This window comes from Myripristis murdjan, chromosome 24, assembly GCF_902150065.1.
Source record: "Myripristis murdjan chromosome 24, fMyrMur1.1, whole genome shotgun sequence".
NCBI lineage: Eukaryota > Metazoa > Chordata > Actinopteri > Holocentriformes > Holocentridae > Myripristis > Myripristis murdjan.
In genome coordinates, this window is record NC_044003.1 from 3,602,316 (window position 1) to 3,617,591 (window position 15,276).

Below are 15,276 nucleotides of genomic sequence, written 5' to 3' on the forward strand. Positions count from 1 at the left end.
TGGAGGACGACAGGAGCCCGGACGTGACCTGGACCCGACACACACACACACACACACACACACACACACACACACACACACACACACACACACACACACACCAGCCCTCTCTGCTCTGAAAGCCTCAGATGTGAGTGTGTTTACATTCACACACACTCAGCCTGTCCGGGCAGGTACGGGGAGTCGACCCCGCCCGCCGGCAGCCACGCCCCCTCACCTGCGCCCACCTGCAGGCTGCTGCTCAGGTTGTGAGAGAGGTGTGTGTGTGTGTGTGTGTGTGTGAGTCTCTGAACCACATGCACACCTGGTGTCAGAATTCACCTGGAGTGACATCACAGCTGCACATTAACATGCAGACGAGGGGAGGGACTGAGATCCCAATGCTCAGCCTACACTCAGGCTTTTATTTTGAAATGTTTTTGTTCTTTTGACACAAAATTCCCTCCATAGAGCACTTTGGACTATTTTTTAATGACATTTTATTTAATGTAGATTAATTTAGCTCATTTATTTATTTATTTTGTTTTAGAAAGCTTAGAATCAGGTATAATCCAAAATAAATGTTTTTTAAAATAATTATAAACTATCCTTTAAAATTATACATGTTTTTGTTTTAACACTCGACACAAAATTCAACTCTTTTCTTTTCACAGATATGAAAAAATAAACGCTACATTGGCCTATAAAGATGCCACTTTACAAAAAAAATTAATTATTGAAAAAAGAAAAAAAATTGAAAATATTTGAAAATTTGAAAGAAATTTAGTTTAGTTAGATAAATCTATAAAAAAAAAAATAAAAAAATAAATGCTGATGTGTGTGACATGTTTTCCACAGCTCAAACAGCCTCAGTGTGTCTGAAGAAACCCTGACGCTGCAAAATGTGATCAGGACATTGAAAACACATCATCATGATAATTTCATGATAATTTCATGTTTAGGAAAAGTCACTAAATTAGAAGCCAAAACATGTTTTTAATCTTGAGAAGTTAAACTGTGACTGGGTTCAGAGCCCAAACAGCAGCAGGGCGACAGCGACCACAGCTCTGCCTCTGTCTGAGGAGGCTGACGGACTTTTTTAAATCATTATTATTGTTTGTTTGTTTGTTTGTTTGTTTGTTTGTTTGTTTAGTGAGTGACCCGGGCCGCTCGGCTGACCAGACCTCAGCTGGCCTCTGCACACGAGACCGGATCAATACCACCGAGGAAGAAACACGCCGGCTTGTGACACGAGCTCAATCGAAAGCTCTGAAGAAGAAACGTCAAACAGTGTCCGTTAAAGGTGCACTCCGCAAAATTTACTTTAAACTGGAACAAATTCAAATGATTTCTTTCAAAATTATGGCAAATTTAATATTCAACTGCAACCCCCACCCCACCCCCCCACCCTCCCCAACACACACACACACACACACACACACACTCACACACACCAGCCAGTGCAGTCCGTGCTCTGCCTCCACGTTGTGCTGCGGCTCCGTGCAGAGTGTGTGTGTCACCTGTGTGTGAGCCCGGCCGGTGTGTGTGAGTCCGGACGGTGTGTGTGAGTCCGGCCGGTGTGTGTGAGTCCGACCGGTGTGTGTGAGTCCGGCCGGTGTGTGTGAGCCCGGCCGGTGTTTGTGAGCTCATTTGGCTGCTGCTCATTTGCATACAGGCCGGGCAGCCCGCGGCCCTCGCCTCACATTTCACGGCCGCTGTCCATCGTAATCGCTGCCAAGACGCCGCGACGGACAATTTAATGTGTGACATGTTCCTGTCTCCCTGGCCGGGAGGGGGCGGAGCCACGCCATTGGCTCGTGCTCAGGCAATCAGCCGCTCTGACACAAAGGACTAATTTGATTTGATAAAGGGCAGCGCATGAATTTCAGATTTCACCCCACCTCGTTTTTCAGAGGCTGAGGAAACCAGAGCAGGACGGCGAGGAACATGTCTGCATGATGTGTGTGTGTGTACATGTGTGTACATATGTGTGTGTTTGGTTGCACTGTAGGTTGTGGTAATTGTCTCCAGCCGTGGAAGCTGAGCATGAGGGAGGATTTTATGGTGGATAAGAAACACTAGCAGTGGAGAAAAAATGATTTACTAAAGTATTGCAGTTATTTTATTTATTTTACTTTATTTATTTTTTTTAATTTCTCATCATTGAATCCATTTAATATATTGGTTAATAAAACTAGATGATTAGGAATCTGTTGTGCACCCAGAACGTCATGCTCGGGTTTTGGCAAGGGGTTCAAAATGTGGCTCCAAAGTTTGGATAAATGTTGTCGAGGTAAAAAACTGTCATGGGTATTTCCAAAGGGGTCCCTTGACCTCTGACCTCCAGCTGTGTGAATGTAAATGGGTTCTCTCCCCTTTGCAGACACGCCCACCTTCTGCTAATCCCATGCAGTTTGGGCCCCAAAGCCTGCAGTCCACATGTGTTCTTGTGGCCTGTTGTAAAATGGTGTGTGTGTGCAGACTGGGGCCTAAACAGTCTTGGAGCTGCATCAGTTGGCTTTGACTGGAAAGCTGAGACTCTTGTGGATTCAATGAGCCACATTTGATTCCTGTGTGATGATGTTGGCCCCCATAGCAGCCATTTCACTGCAGGCAGAGACTTTTGTCCAACTGGACGTCGCTGTAGAAGATGACCTCTAGTGACCTCTAGGAGAATCACAGCCTCATCAGACTTTACACACACAAACTAGAGGTTTCAAATCTACAACGGTGTACTAAGGCCACTGAAGAAAAAAAAAAAAAAATACGCAGAGCATGGGGGGTGCGGTGGGGGGGTGATATTCTGAGAAAAAACTCAGAATTTCCGAGATTAAACTCACAAATTTGCGAGAAAAAAAAAAAACGGAAATTCTGAGATTATAAAGTCACAAATTTGCCAGAAAAAAGTCAAAAATTCAGAGATTATAAAGTCACAAATTTGTGAGTTTTTTTCTCGCAAATTTGTGACTTTATAATCTCAGAATTTCCGGGGTTTTTTCTCGCAAATTTGTGAGTTTAATCTCGGAAATTCTGAGTTTTTTCTCAGAATATTACCCCCCCACCGCACCCCCCATGCTCCGCGTATTTTATTTTTTTTTTCAGCCGTTGTACAAATCAGATCTCAAGTATCACAGTAGTATTGAATCAGGAGAGAAGCAGGTCGTCCCAGTCCTGCAAAACACAAGCAGTTGATTGTGGTGAATTTCCGTTATCAGAATATTTGTAAATCATCATAAATATCTCCATATGAGTGGCTTGAGAAACCTACTGTGCTCGCTAACTCGTGGCTCTGCTTTATAATCACAAAACACTCGAACAAGCTCAGTAAACTCTGTTGTTTTATTTCTCATGTTAGCTACAGTTAGCATTCAGCTACATTAGATTCATCTCCAAATGAATTGGATCTAATTGTGTGAGTTGTAGCTGACAGCTTGTTTCATCAGCTAATGCCATGTTGTGCTAATGCTAGCTGAGAGGGTTGCCGGTTTGAAACCCGACAGTCTGGAAAACAGTGCAGAAGAAATTGATAAGTTCATTTACGAGCCTCAAGCCTTTTTGTCCCCCAGCTGAAATAAATCCCTGTTAAAAGATATTTCTAAAATTACAATGAATTGCCTATTTAAAATATTAAAAAAACAACAACTTTTTCTTACTTCCTAGTTTTTATGGTTTATTTTATGTTTTATATTTTTAAAAATATTTAGTCTTATTACAGATTATAAACATACATTTTTAATGACAGTTTGTGCTTGCCAACAACCTTTTTGTATATGTATGTATGTATATAGCCTATTTATTAAGCCTCTTCTTTACTTCTTATTGTTTTTGTACTGAATAAAAGTTTGTATTTGTATTTTTATGTTTAGTTAGTTAACAAAATTTTAAAATATATTTTTTATGTATTTGTATCTGTATATCTGTCCTTTAATATGAACATATTCTAAATAGGGAAATATAGCACAACATAAATAAAATGTAAATGTGGAAAAAATATATATTTATGATATATTCTTAAAATAAATGTATAAATTGTAGGTATAAATAAATGTTGTATCTATATTTCCACAATCAACATATAAAATATAGATATGGATGCAGAAGAAGCTGCTGTGGGTGTGACGGACGCCCCGGGAGATGATCCCCCCAGTGCACACACACACACACACACACACGCAAGCCTTTTGTGTGAAGCTTAATAGGCACAGATGTTCCCCAGTTTCAATGGCCTCAGTGTGTGCATGTGTGCGTGTGTGTGTGTGTGTGTGTGTGTGTGTGTGTATCTTCCACCTGCCCAGGCTCCTCTGCTCTGTCTCAGTTCCCTTCACAGAGACAGTTGAACTTGTCATGATCTCCGACTGCTAACAGCAAAAAGCAAATCACTGTGTGTGTGTGTGTGTGTGTGTGTGTGTGTGTGTGTATCTTCCACCTGCCCAGGCTCCTCTGCTCTGTCTCAGTTCCCTTCACAGAGACAGTTGAACTTGTCATGATCTCCGACTGCTAACAGCAAAAAGCAAATCACTGTGTGTGTGTGTGTGTGTGTGTGTGTGTGTGTGTGTGTGACAAACTGCTCTAATGTGTAGAACTGAGTTTTTGTGCAACAACATCAAACATCACAGCTGTTCTCTAACCTGAGGAGGAGCAGTGTGTTATACTGGGAAAGTGAGGAGGAGCAGTGTGTTATACTGGGAAAGTGTGAGGAGGAGCAGCGTGTTATACTGGGAAAGTGTGAGGAGGAGCAGTGTGTTATACTGGGAAAGTGTGAGGAGGAGCAGTGTGTTATACTGGGAAAGTGAGGAGGAGCAGCGAGTTATACTGGGAAAGTGAGGAGGAGCAGTGTGTTATACTGGGAAAGTGAGGAGGAGCAGTGTGTTATACTGGGAAAGTGAGGAGGAGCGGTGTGTTATACTGGGAAAGTGTGAGGAGGAGCAGCGTGTTACACTGGGAAAGGAGGAGCAGTGTGTTATACTGGGAAAGTGAGGAGGAGTAGCGTGTTATACTGGGAAAGTATGAGGAGGAGCAGCGTGTTATACTGGGAAAGCGTGAGGAGGAGCAGCGTGTTATACTGGGAAAGTGAGGAGGAGCAGCGAGTTATACTGGGAAAGTGAGGAGGAGCGGTGTGTTATACTGGGAAAGTGAGGAGGAGCAGTGTGTTATACTGGGAAAGTGAGGAGGAGCGGTGTGTTATACTGGGAAAGTGTGAGGAGGAGCAGCGTGTTACACTGGGAAAGGAGGAGCAGTGTGTTATACTGGGAAAGTGAGGAGGAGTAGCGTGTTATACTGGGAAAGTATGAGGAGGAGCAGCGTGTTATACTGGGAAAGTATGAGGAGGAGCAGCGTGTTACACTGGGAAAGTGTGAGGAGGAGCAGCGTGTTATACTGGGAAAGTGTGAGGAGGAGCAGTGTGTTATACTGGGAAAGTGGGAAAGTGAGGAGGAGCAGCGTGTTATACTGGGAAAGTGAGGAGGAAAAACAACATTTACATTAAATTGAACATCGCGGCTGCTGCCAAGAGAAGGCAGAATGCTTGGTAATGTGTTGCCGACTGCATAAATGTGTAAGTTCCACATCAACAAGTCCACATCTGACGCTGAAACCCATGAACTCACTGCACAGGTGTGCTGCGTGTGGGACAGGTAGAGTTTAATTCCTCCAGGTGTGACTCCTCAGGGGGTAAAAGGACGTGGGAGCAAGTGAAAACACAAGAACATCATTTCATTTGGTGAGTTTGCCTTTTTAATGTCACCATGTTATCCAGGCTGTATTAAATCTAGAAGGTGACGCCACAGTTCAGTCCCATCAGTACATCAGGTTGACAGCCTGAATAAAATCAGACACTGAGCTGCGTTAGACCTCAGCAGGAAAAAAAAGGCAAATCTAAAGGCCGACTCGCCTCTGGAATGAAGGACAAATGATCCTTTTTCACATTTGCATCAGTGAGCTGTCAGTCAGGCCCATTCTCTCTCCCAGGAACAATTTGTCCCCCAAAAATATTTAGAGCTAATTAATTGTGCTGTTTTAAATGTCCCTAAAATGTTGTGAAACGCCTCTAAAAATACTTTGAATGATCAAACTTCCTTGAATGATCTCTCCTGTGTGTTCGTCTCCTCCAGAGTGTCAGCTCTCAGGCTGAAGCTGCTTCACATCAGCATCACAGCCTGTCTCTCAGAGAGTCAGAGGCTAAATCTAACGGATATGATCCTTTCACGCCGTGATGCTCTCCTCTCCTCATTGGGACTCGTCGTTCAGGGGGATCCTCAGTGATTGGGCAGGCCACGTTTTGGCAAACAGCTGATTGGCCAGGGGGCGGAGCTTTATGTGGGATTCAGGCTCAGGACAGGTTTCCTGTCCCGATCAGAGGTGAACCAGCTTTATGATACAGAAAATCCGGAGTGGAGCCTGAAGGCATCTCGCTAATGCCTTCATGCTGCTTCGTGAAACAGGCCTCTGCTATCACTTTTAACACACACACACACACACACACACACACACACAACAACAACAACAACAACAACAACAACAATAAAAACAGCAGCAGCAGCAACAGTAAATAAACATGTAAACAAAGGTCAGCTCTGTGTTGTTTACGTGTGTCAGCGGCTGTTTGTCTTTTCTGTAAAACGCTACAAATAAAGTTTATTGTTGTTGTTGTTATGAGTTTGTGAATTCACACAGAGACGCTGCCTGCCTCTGTTCACTCTGTGCATGTGCGTGTGTATGTGTGTGTGTGTGTATGTGTGTGTGTGTGTGTGTCCTCAGGCCGAGCTAAAACCAAACATAAACAAACTGTCCATGGTCTCGTGACCTCTGACCCCATCAGGATTAGGCTTGGCAGGCTGAGGCGGCTGAACACACACACACACACACACACACACACACACACACACACACACACACACACACCCTTCCATCTGTCTTAGTGCTGCTGTTTCTCCACATCCAGACTACATTTCCCATCAACGGAAAGAAAAAGTTTCCCATCAGTCTTTGCAGGATCATCTGAGACCCCCAGGAGAATCTGCTCCATCTGTCCTCCGGCTGCCGTGACCTCTGACCTCTGACCTCTGACCTCTGAGCTCTGAGCCGCTTCACATGGCAGCTCTGCTCGTCGGGCTGCAGCTCAGAGGAAACTGAAGGAATCTGTTTCTGTTTGGGGAAAAGAAAAGTTCAGGTTTGGCATCGGCTGGTAAGGTGTTTAAATTTGTGTGTGTGTGTGTGTGTGTGTGTGTGTGTGTGTGTGTGCAGACTTTATCAGTGTGACCCGGCCTGTCGGGGCGAAGCGGCTCTTGTTTGGTCAAGATAACCTGCGGCTTCAGAGAGGAAGAGAAGTGTTTCCCACGCCGGGAGTCAGCAGCCACTTCCTGTCCAATACACACACACACACACACACACACACACACACACACACACACACACACACCGAAACCTGAGCAAATTAATCTGATTCCTGTCAAAAACAGATTAAAAAGACAATGGGCAAAAAACAAAAACAAACAAACAAACAAACAAAAATCCTTATAATAAAAAAGAAGATAAACTGAAAATTTGAAAAAAAGAAAAAAATTAAATGACCCCAAAATTAGCAAAAAAATAAATAAATAATTAAAAAATTAAACTACCCAAAAAATAGCAAAAACAAAATCCTGAAAATAAAAAACAAGCCAATGACCTGAAAATTAGAAAAAGTACTGAAAATTTTCATTTAAAAAAAAATATGAAAATGACCTGAAAAATATCCCAAAAAGGACAATATTTATTCCTGTAACATAATTTCAAATATATAAATTTATAATAATTCTAAATATAATTTTGTGGACATTTTTCCCTATTTTCGCAGGGATAATTTTCCCAATTTTTTTTTTGGCCTTTTTTTTTTTTTTTTTTTTTTTAATTTTCATATTTATTTATCTGTTTATTTTAGCTCATTTCCAGGTCATTTTCTCATAACCTTTTACTAATTTCTTGTGAAGTCGTGTGGTGTGAACCACGCAACACAACCTAAAAATAGTACTCCTTTGTAATTAGCAGGACTTTATTTTACAGCTCACACACCTTGTATATTATTACTATTATTACATTCATATTTATGTTTTTTTTTTTTTTTTTTTTGGTATGTGGTCGACATCATAAAAGTCACATACTGTTATTAATTAATACGTGCCTCATTATTACAAAAATAACTTCACTTCTCAGAATTTGGTTTTGTCACCTGGTAATTACATTTTCTGTACCCTGTGATTACAAAGTACTTACAGCAGAATTTAACAGGAACAGTAAAAACAATTTAATAATTTAAAATGATGAAATAAAAGAGTGACTCTGTTTCTTTGTGACTGAAAAAAAAAATGAAACTTTTTCACGTCAAACTGAAGTTTCTGTTTGTAATTAGAAAAAATAAAATCATGATGAGAGAATTATGGAAGATTAATGTTGTAGCTGCTCCACAGTCACTGAACACACACACACATCGTACCATGAGTGTGTGTGTGTGTGTGTGTGTGTGTGTGTGTGTGTGTGTGTGAGGCTGCACAGTCTGATGTGTGATACTCCAAGAGGCTGATAAGCAGCTTTATCTTCCTGTCTCTTTCCTGCCTCCCTCACTCTCCTCTGCAGCCTGTGTGTGTGTGTGTGCATGTGCGTGTGTGTGTGTGTGTGTGTGTGTGTGTGTGCATGTGTTTGTGTGTGTGCATGTGTGTGCTGAATCGATACATGATGCCGTCATTTCTTTTAAGCATGTCAATCCCTGTGAACTCGCTGCCTCCTGCACCTCTCTCTCTCTCTGCACTGCGACCGGGCGACCGAGCCTGACGGAGAACTGAGAGAGAGAGAGAGGGAGGAGATAGAGAGAGACAGAGACAGAGAGAGAGAGAGAGAGAGAGAGAGAGAGAAAGACAGACAGAGAGAGAAAACCAGAGAGAGAGAGAGAGAAAAAGAGAGAGACAGAGAGAGAGAGAGAGAGAGAGAGAGAGAGAGAGAGAGAGAGGGGATGCTCTGCATACAGATTGCTTTAATAAAGCGGCCGAGGGAAAGATATTTTCACTGTTGATTGCTTGAGTTCCCTGGTGGTGTCTGTGCACATTAACTTTGCATGAGCACACACACACACACACACACACACACACACACACACACACACACTCAGACAGGGGTTCCCAGAGTTTAAACACTTTCTTTGAAATATAAATTTGCTGTCGTGGTCTTTCACCTCACCCTCACCGCTCTGACACACACACACACACACACACACACACACACACACACATACACACACACACACTGACACTGCTGGTCAGTTTCTGTGCTGAACTACATTTCCCATGAAGCCCCGGGTCACACCCAGGGCCAGGAGCAGACTGATGCTGCATGCAGATGTTTCAAGGAAGAAAATAAAGTGGATTTATTAAGACACTGAGAGAAAGTCGCCCTCGAGGGTTCAGACGTGAGGAAGTCATGTGACTCCGGACAGAAGGTTCCTCGTCCAGAACCTCGTGTAGTTCGCTGAGGAACCCACAGCCGTCCGTCTGGACCACGGGGCGACGGACAGCATAGTCTATTTTTTTGTATTTTGGGTGAACTGTTCCTTTAATTAAAGCCCAGACGTCGGCCAGCCGCTGGTTTTCATCTTTTTCCCTCCGAAGCTTCACGGCTGCAGAGGCACGTCGAGGCCGATCAGGGGCACACAGCAACATGACGATTATAATTATTATTAGATAGATAGATAGATAGATAGATAGATACTTTATTCATCCTGAAGGAAATTCGCAGTTTTTCAGCAGTATCTACAGATTACAGATTAAATAAATAAAAAATAAAGAATAAGATCTAAGTACAACCCAGTGTGCAAAAAGCAATGCGCAAAAAAAAACGTGTGCATGGGTGTATAAAATGTGCACAGATGTAGGTCAATGTGCAAATTTAGAAGAAATATACAGTATACACAGATGATAAATAGCAGTAAGCAATATAAACACTATAAACACTATAAACAAGGATTATATAAAAAAAAATAGAAATATGAACATTATTATTATTATTATTATACATGTCATTTTTAATATTACTCTTATTATCTTGCTTTTCTGTTGGTGTGTGTGTTTCCTGTGAGGCGGCTGCTGGACAGACAAACAGATTTCAGAGCAGTGAAGTGATTTTCACATGGCCGACCGTTTCCATCCATAATCAGTTTAAAATAAAGCATTTTCCTCCCCAGAGCTGCACTCTCTGCACTGTGTCGAGTGTATGTTGGACGTGTGTGTGTGTATGTTGGACGTGTGTGTGTGTGTGTGTGTGTGTGTGTGTGTGTGTGTGTGCGCGGTGCAGAGTGTATAGCTGCAGTCTGTCTGCAGCTCTGTCAGGCAGAAAAGTGCTGATGTGAGTCTGCAGGTTGCAGATCAGTGGAGGACTGACCCAGCTCTTTAATATTGCATGGCGGCCGTGTAGGTCGCATGTTCTGGTGTGTGTGTGAGAGTGTGAGAGTGTGTGTGTGTGTGTGTGTGTACGCGCGTGCTGGGGATGTTGTATAGGGAATAAAGTGAACAGCAAGTGTATGCTGCTGTTTTTTCTCTCTCTCTCTCCGAAAAGTGTTTTCATCGCTGCTTTAATATTCCATCAGAGCAGCGGGCGAGAGAGCCTCACTCTGCTCTCCCTCTCTCTCTCTCTCTCTCTCTCTGTCCTTCGAAAAACTGCTGTTCTGCTTGGCTTTAAGACACACACACACACACACACACACACACACACACACACACAGTACATGCTCATAAACATACACAGTGTGCGTAAACATTCATATTACCATATTTGCAGCAGCGTTAAAACTCAAACAGTCCGAGCTAACGCTAACACCACAGGAAATGTTTACGACTTTCACACTTTAATAGAAATACAAATATTAAAACAGTGACAGTAACTAATGACAATGATAATACTTAACTAAAGCTAATGTTAATACTTCAGTAATACTAACAGTAATACCTCACTAATACTGATACTTCACTGATGCTAAGGCTACTTCACTGACACTAATGCTAATACTTAACTAATGCTAATGCACATTCTTCAGGAACGCTAATGCTAATACTTCGTTATGTAAATACTTCACTAATTCCGAAGGCAATACTGCAGTAACAGCAGTGCTAATACTTCATTATGCTAATGCTTCATTAATGATAATGCTAATACTTGACTAGCGCTGGTGCTAAAGCTGCTATTAAAAACAAACTGAAGGAAACTTTTGATTGATTGATTGGGATCTTTATTTCCAACATAAAAACAGCAGTAAAATCAAACAAAACTAAATAATAATAATAATCAATACTAAATAAAGGTAAATAAGAAAACAACGGTCCAAAAAAATTAAGTAAAATAAAAAATAAAGTAAAAATAAAATGCATGTATCATCATTAACATCCTCAAAAAGCAGTAGGAAGAAGTAAAAACTTATTTAACCCTAACCCCTCCACACACACACACACACACACACACACACACATCTGCTCATCTCACGTCTCTAACAGCTCATGTGGTTTTTATTTGATTTGATTGTTTTTTATTGTGTGCGGGCCGGGGTCCTGCCTCCTGCCTCCAGATCTGTCTTCATAATCATCAACACACACACACACACACACACCCACACACACACACACACACACACACACGGCTGATGGCGGCCGCCCCTTTAAAAATTCAGGGGCCGACATGTAAAATTCATCCGTGTGTTTGGTAAAAGGCAAAAGGGCAGCGTGGGCCCCGTGTGTGCGCTCGCTGCCTTCTTAAATGTTTGATAGGCTTTTTATGAGATAAAGTGCGTCTGTATCGACGCGCTGCATTAGCCTGAATGATTTACAGCGGCCACTTCCTGGAACCTCTCTCCCGCCCGCCCTGCGCCGCGGCGAGGACGAGCCGGGGCGTAACCTCGCCACCGGGGGACGGCCAGGCAGGTGGAAAATAACTCCAAATATTATAAATATGAACGTATCATGAGACAAATATTACAAACATGAGTCTATTTATCACCGTGACGCACGGGGCCGATACACACCTGAACACACCTGAGTCTGCAACCGCAACCTCAACAACCTCCAGCATTAATCCACTAAAAATAATCTGAGTGGACGACCGGAAATTATAACTACATCATCAAAAGGAATATATGTGCACGTATGAACTGAAGGAATAAAACGTCTGCAGTGTCCAATTAATCCATCATGTTTTTTTTTTCTTTCCTAAATTTATTTATTTACTTATTTATTTTTGGTAGATTTCGAGTAAATTTGGTTGTTTTTTGTCTAAAAAAAAAAAAAAAAAAAAAAAAAATTAAAAAAAATTAAAAAAATAAATAAAAATAATCTGAGTGACAATAACACAAACAAAACACATACAGACACCAAATAAACAAATTAAAATAACAAATAGATATAAATAACCCTAAAAATCTTCTGTTTAACAGCCAGGAGGGGGAATAATCTGTAGCTCTGACTAGATTTCGGGTTGGAGCCGTGTTGCATGGCATGCTGGGAAAGGGCTGACTGGTAGTGATGGTGGTTGTTAAGCCTCCTCTCGTTAAACCTTCCTGACAGAAAAACCAGCTTCCTGTCCGCCCCACTTCCTCTTCCTGTGCTGGTTTGTCTTCCCAGAAACCCCAGAGTGTGTTCCTTCCTTCCTTCCTTTCTCTTTCTTTCTTTCTTTCTTTCTTTCTTTCTTTCTTTCTTTCTTTTCTAAAACCTGCACCAGTTTCAGTTCCCAGTTTCGGTTCCCGTGCCAAACGAAGCCCAGTGCAGTTTCAAACAAGACGAAGCTTCAGTAAACTGGTTCCTGTTCCTGCTCATCAAGTCCAGCACTTGTTCCTAGTAAAGATGAATTAAGTCTAAACCAGAAGCCTGTTGAACATGAGAATCACGACAGAGTCCTCACACCTGCCAGTCACCGTGACACTCTCTATGTACAGCACCTGCAGGCCCTCATTCATGTCTGCCTGCAGTCGTAGGTTTGATTCCCAGGTCCCCTTCACCCGCTGCAAAGCATCACCAAGTGCGACTCGAGTGTCTTTTCTAGTCTCCAAGTGGCTCAGTTGTCATTTCCCTGTCCAGCGCCCCCTTGTGGACACAGCAGAGTGTCTCATGTCCCTCTGAGCAGCAAACAGCAGCTCTGAGGTCAGTGCTGCAGGTCTCTCTGCTGTCTGAAGCTCATCATCAGACAGTGATGGTGGCCTCCATAGGGGGCGCCGGCGAGCGTCCGCTCTGCTTGTCCCACACACAGGGCAGGGACGCTGCTTCACCTCAGGGAGCTCAGATGGAGTCCTGATCTGCTCGGGAGCTTTCACTCCGTCTCCTTCCTTCTTACCTGGAGAATCCTCCATTAGAACAGCAGCCCACCAAGGTGGGACACACCTGGCTGTTAGAGGGGACGGGAGACGGCCTCTGATTGGTTCACTGCATGTTACGCCCAAAACACAGCCAGGATTCATGAAGAGACTCAGGATGAGCCTTTAGAGCCAGGAGCCTGGAGCAGACAGACTTTAGTCCAGAGTTCAGACAGAACGATGTGATGTGAGCGTCACAGATCCAGACACAACGAAGCTGACGGCCTCATCGATCCAAAACGAGTGATCGACTAATAGGCAATCAGAGGAGAGAGAGAGAGAGAGAGAGAGAGAGAGAGAGGCTGTACAGCAGAGGAGGAGCCTCAGGAGTCTGTACTGACTAGATGGGATTTGGTGGTGGTGGTGGTGGTGGTGGGGGGGTCTCTGTGGTTACCAGGAGGCGGTTGCCATGGAGACCTGTAGATGTGACACGGTTCTTGACCTTGGTGATGGAGCGACACTGTCACACAAACTGTCACTCAACAGAATCTGCTCCAACATCAGAGAGTGATGTTCAGACAGACGGCCATGTTGTCTGACCTGTCCTCTCACACCTGTCCTCTCACACCTGTCCACCCACACCTGTCCTCCCACACCTGTCCTCCCACACCTGTCCTCTCACACCTGTCCACCCACACCTGTCCTCCCACACCTGTCCTCTCACACCTGTCCTCTCACACCTGTCCTCTCACACCTGTCCGCCCACACCTGTCCACCCACACCTGTCCGCCCACACCTGTCCTCTCACACCTGTCTGCCCACACCTGTCCTCCCACACCTGTCCTCTCACACCTGTCCGCCCACACCTGTCCTCTCACACCTGTCCTCCCACACCTGTCCGCCCACACCTGTCTGCCCACACCTGTCCTCTCACACCTGTCCGCCCACACCTGTCCTCCCACACCTGTCCTCTCACACCTGTCCGCCCACACCTGTCCTCTCACACCTGTCCGCCCACACCTGTCCTCTCACACCTGTCCGCCCACACCTGTCCTCTCACACCTGTCCTCTCACACCTGTCCGCCCACACCTGTCCACCCACACCTGTCCTCCCACACCTGTCCTCTCACACCTGTCCGCCCACACCTGTCCTCTCACACCTGTCTGCCCACACCTGTCCTCCCACACCTGTCCTCTCACACCTGTCCGCCCACACCTGTCCTCTCACACCTGTCCTCCCACACCTGTCCACCCACACCTGTCTGCCCACACCTGTCCTCTCACACCTGTCCTCCCACACCTGTCCTCTCACACCTGTCCTCCCACACCTGTCCTCTCACACCTGTCCTCTCACACCTGTCCTCTCACACCTGTCCCACAGGTGTGCTCATCACTGTCACATGGAGTGGTCTTTATATTTGTACTGAATACACACTCAGGGACGACAGACGGAGATCAGCGTTGTGCTCAATCTGCTGCAGGACATTCATACATTCATAGATTCATACATTCATACAGTCCCTGTTTTAAATAAACAATAAATGAAATGAGATCAGTGAGACAGGAAGACACACCTGAACTTACCTGTGCTGTTTTTTTTTTTTTTTTTCTTTTTTCACTGTAACACTGATCCTGAAGCTGCTATTAGAGCCTGGTGCTGCAGCCACAAAGCATGAAACCAAACCAAAGGAGTTCAGTCCATAGCTCTAACAGCTGATGGATTTTATTTATTTATTTCATTTTATTTTGTTTTTTTTATTTGTCTGCATAATTGGCTTCTTTCCAGCCTGCCCCGGTGATGCAGCTCTCAGAGAGGCAGAGCTGAGCTGAAGCTGTGTGTTCCTCTCCTCAGGCGTCTTCAGAGCGTTTTCAGTGTTTTGGACTTTTGGCTTCTCCTGTAGTGTGTGTGTGTGTGTGTGTGTGTGTGTGTGTGTGGGTGGGTGTGTGTGTGTGTGTGTGTGTGTGTTTTCCTGACGCCGGGGGCTCTTTCCTCCTTTCCAGCC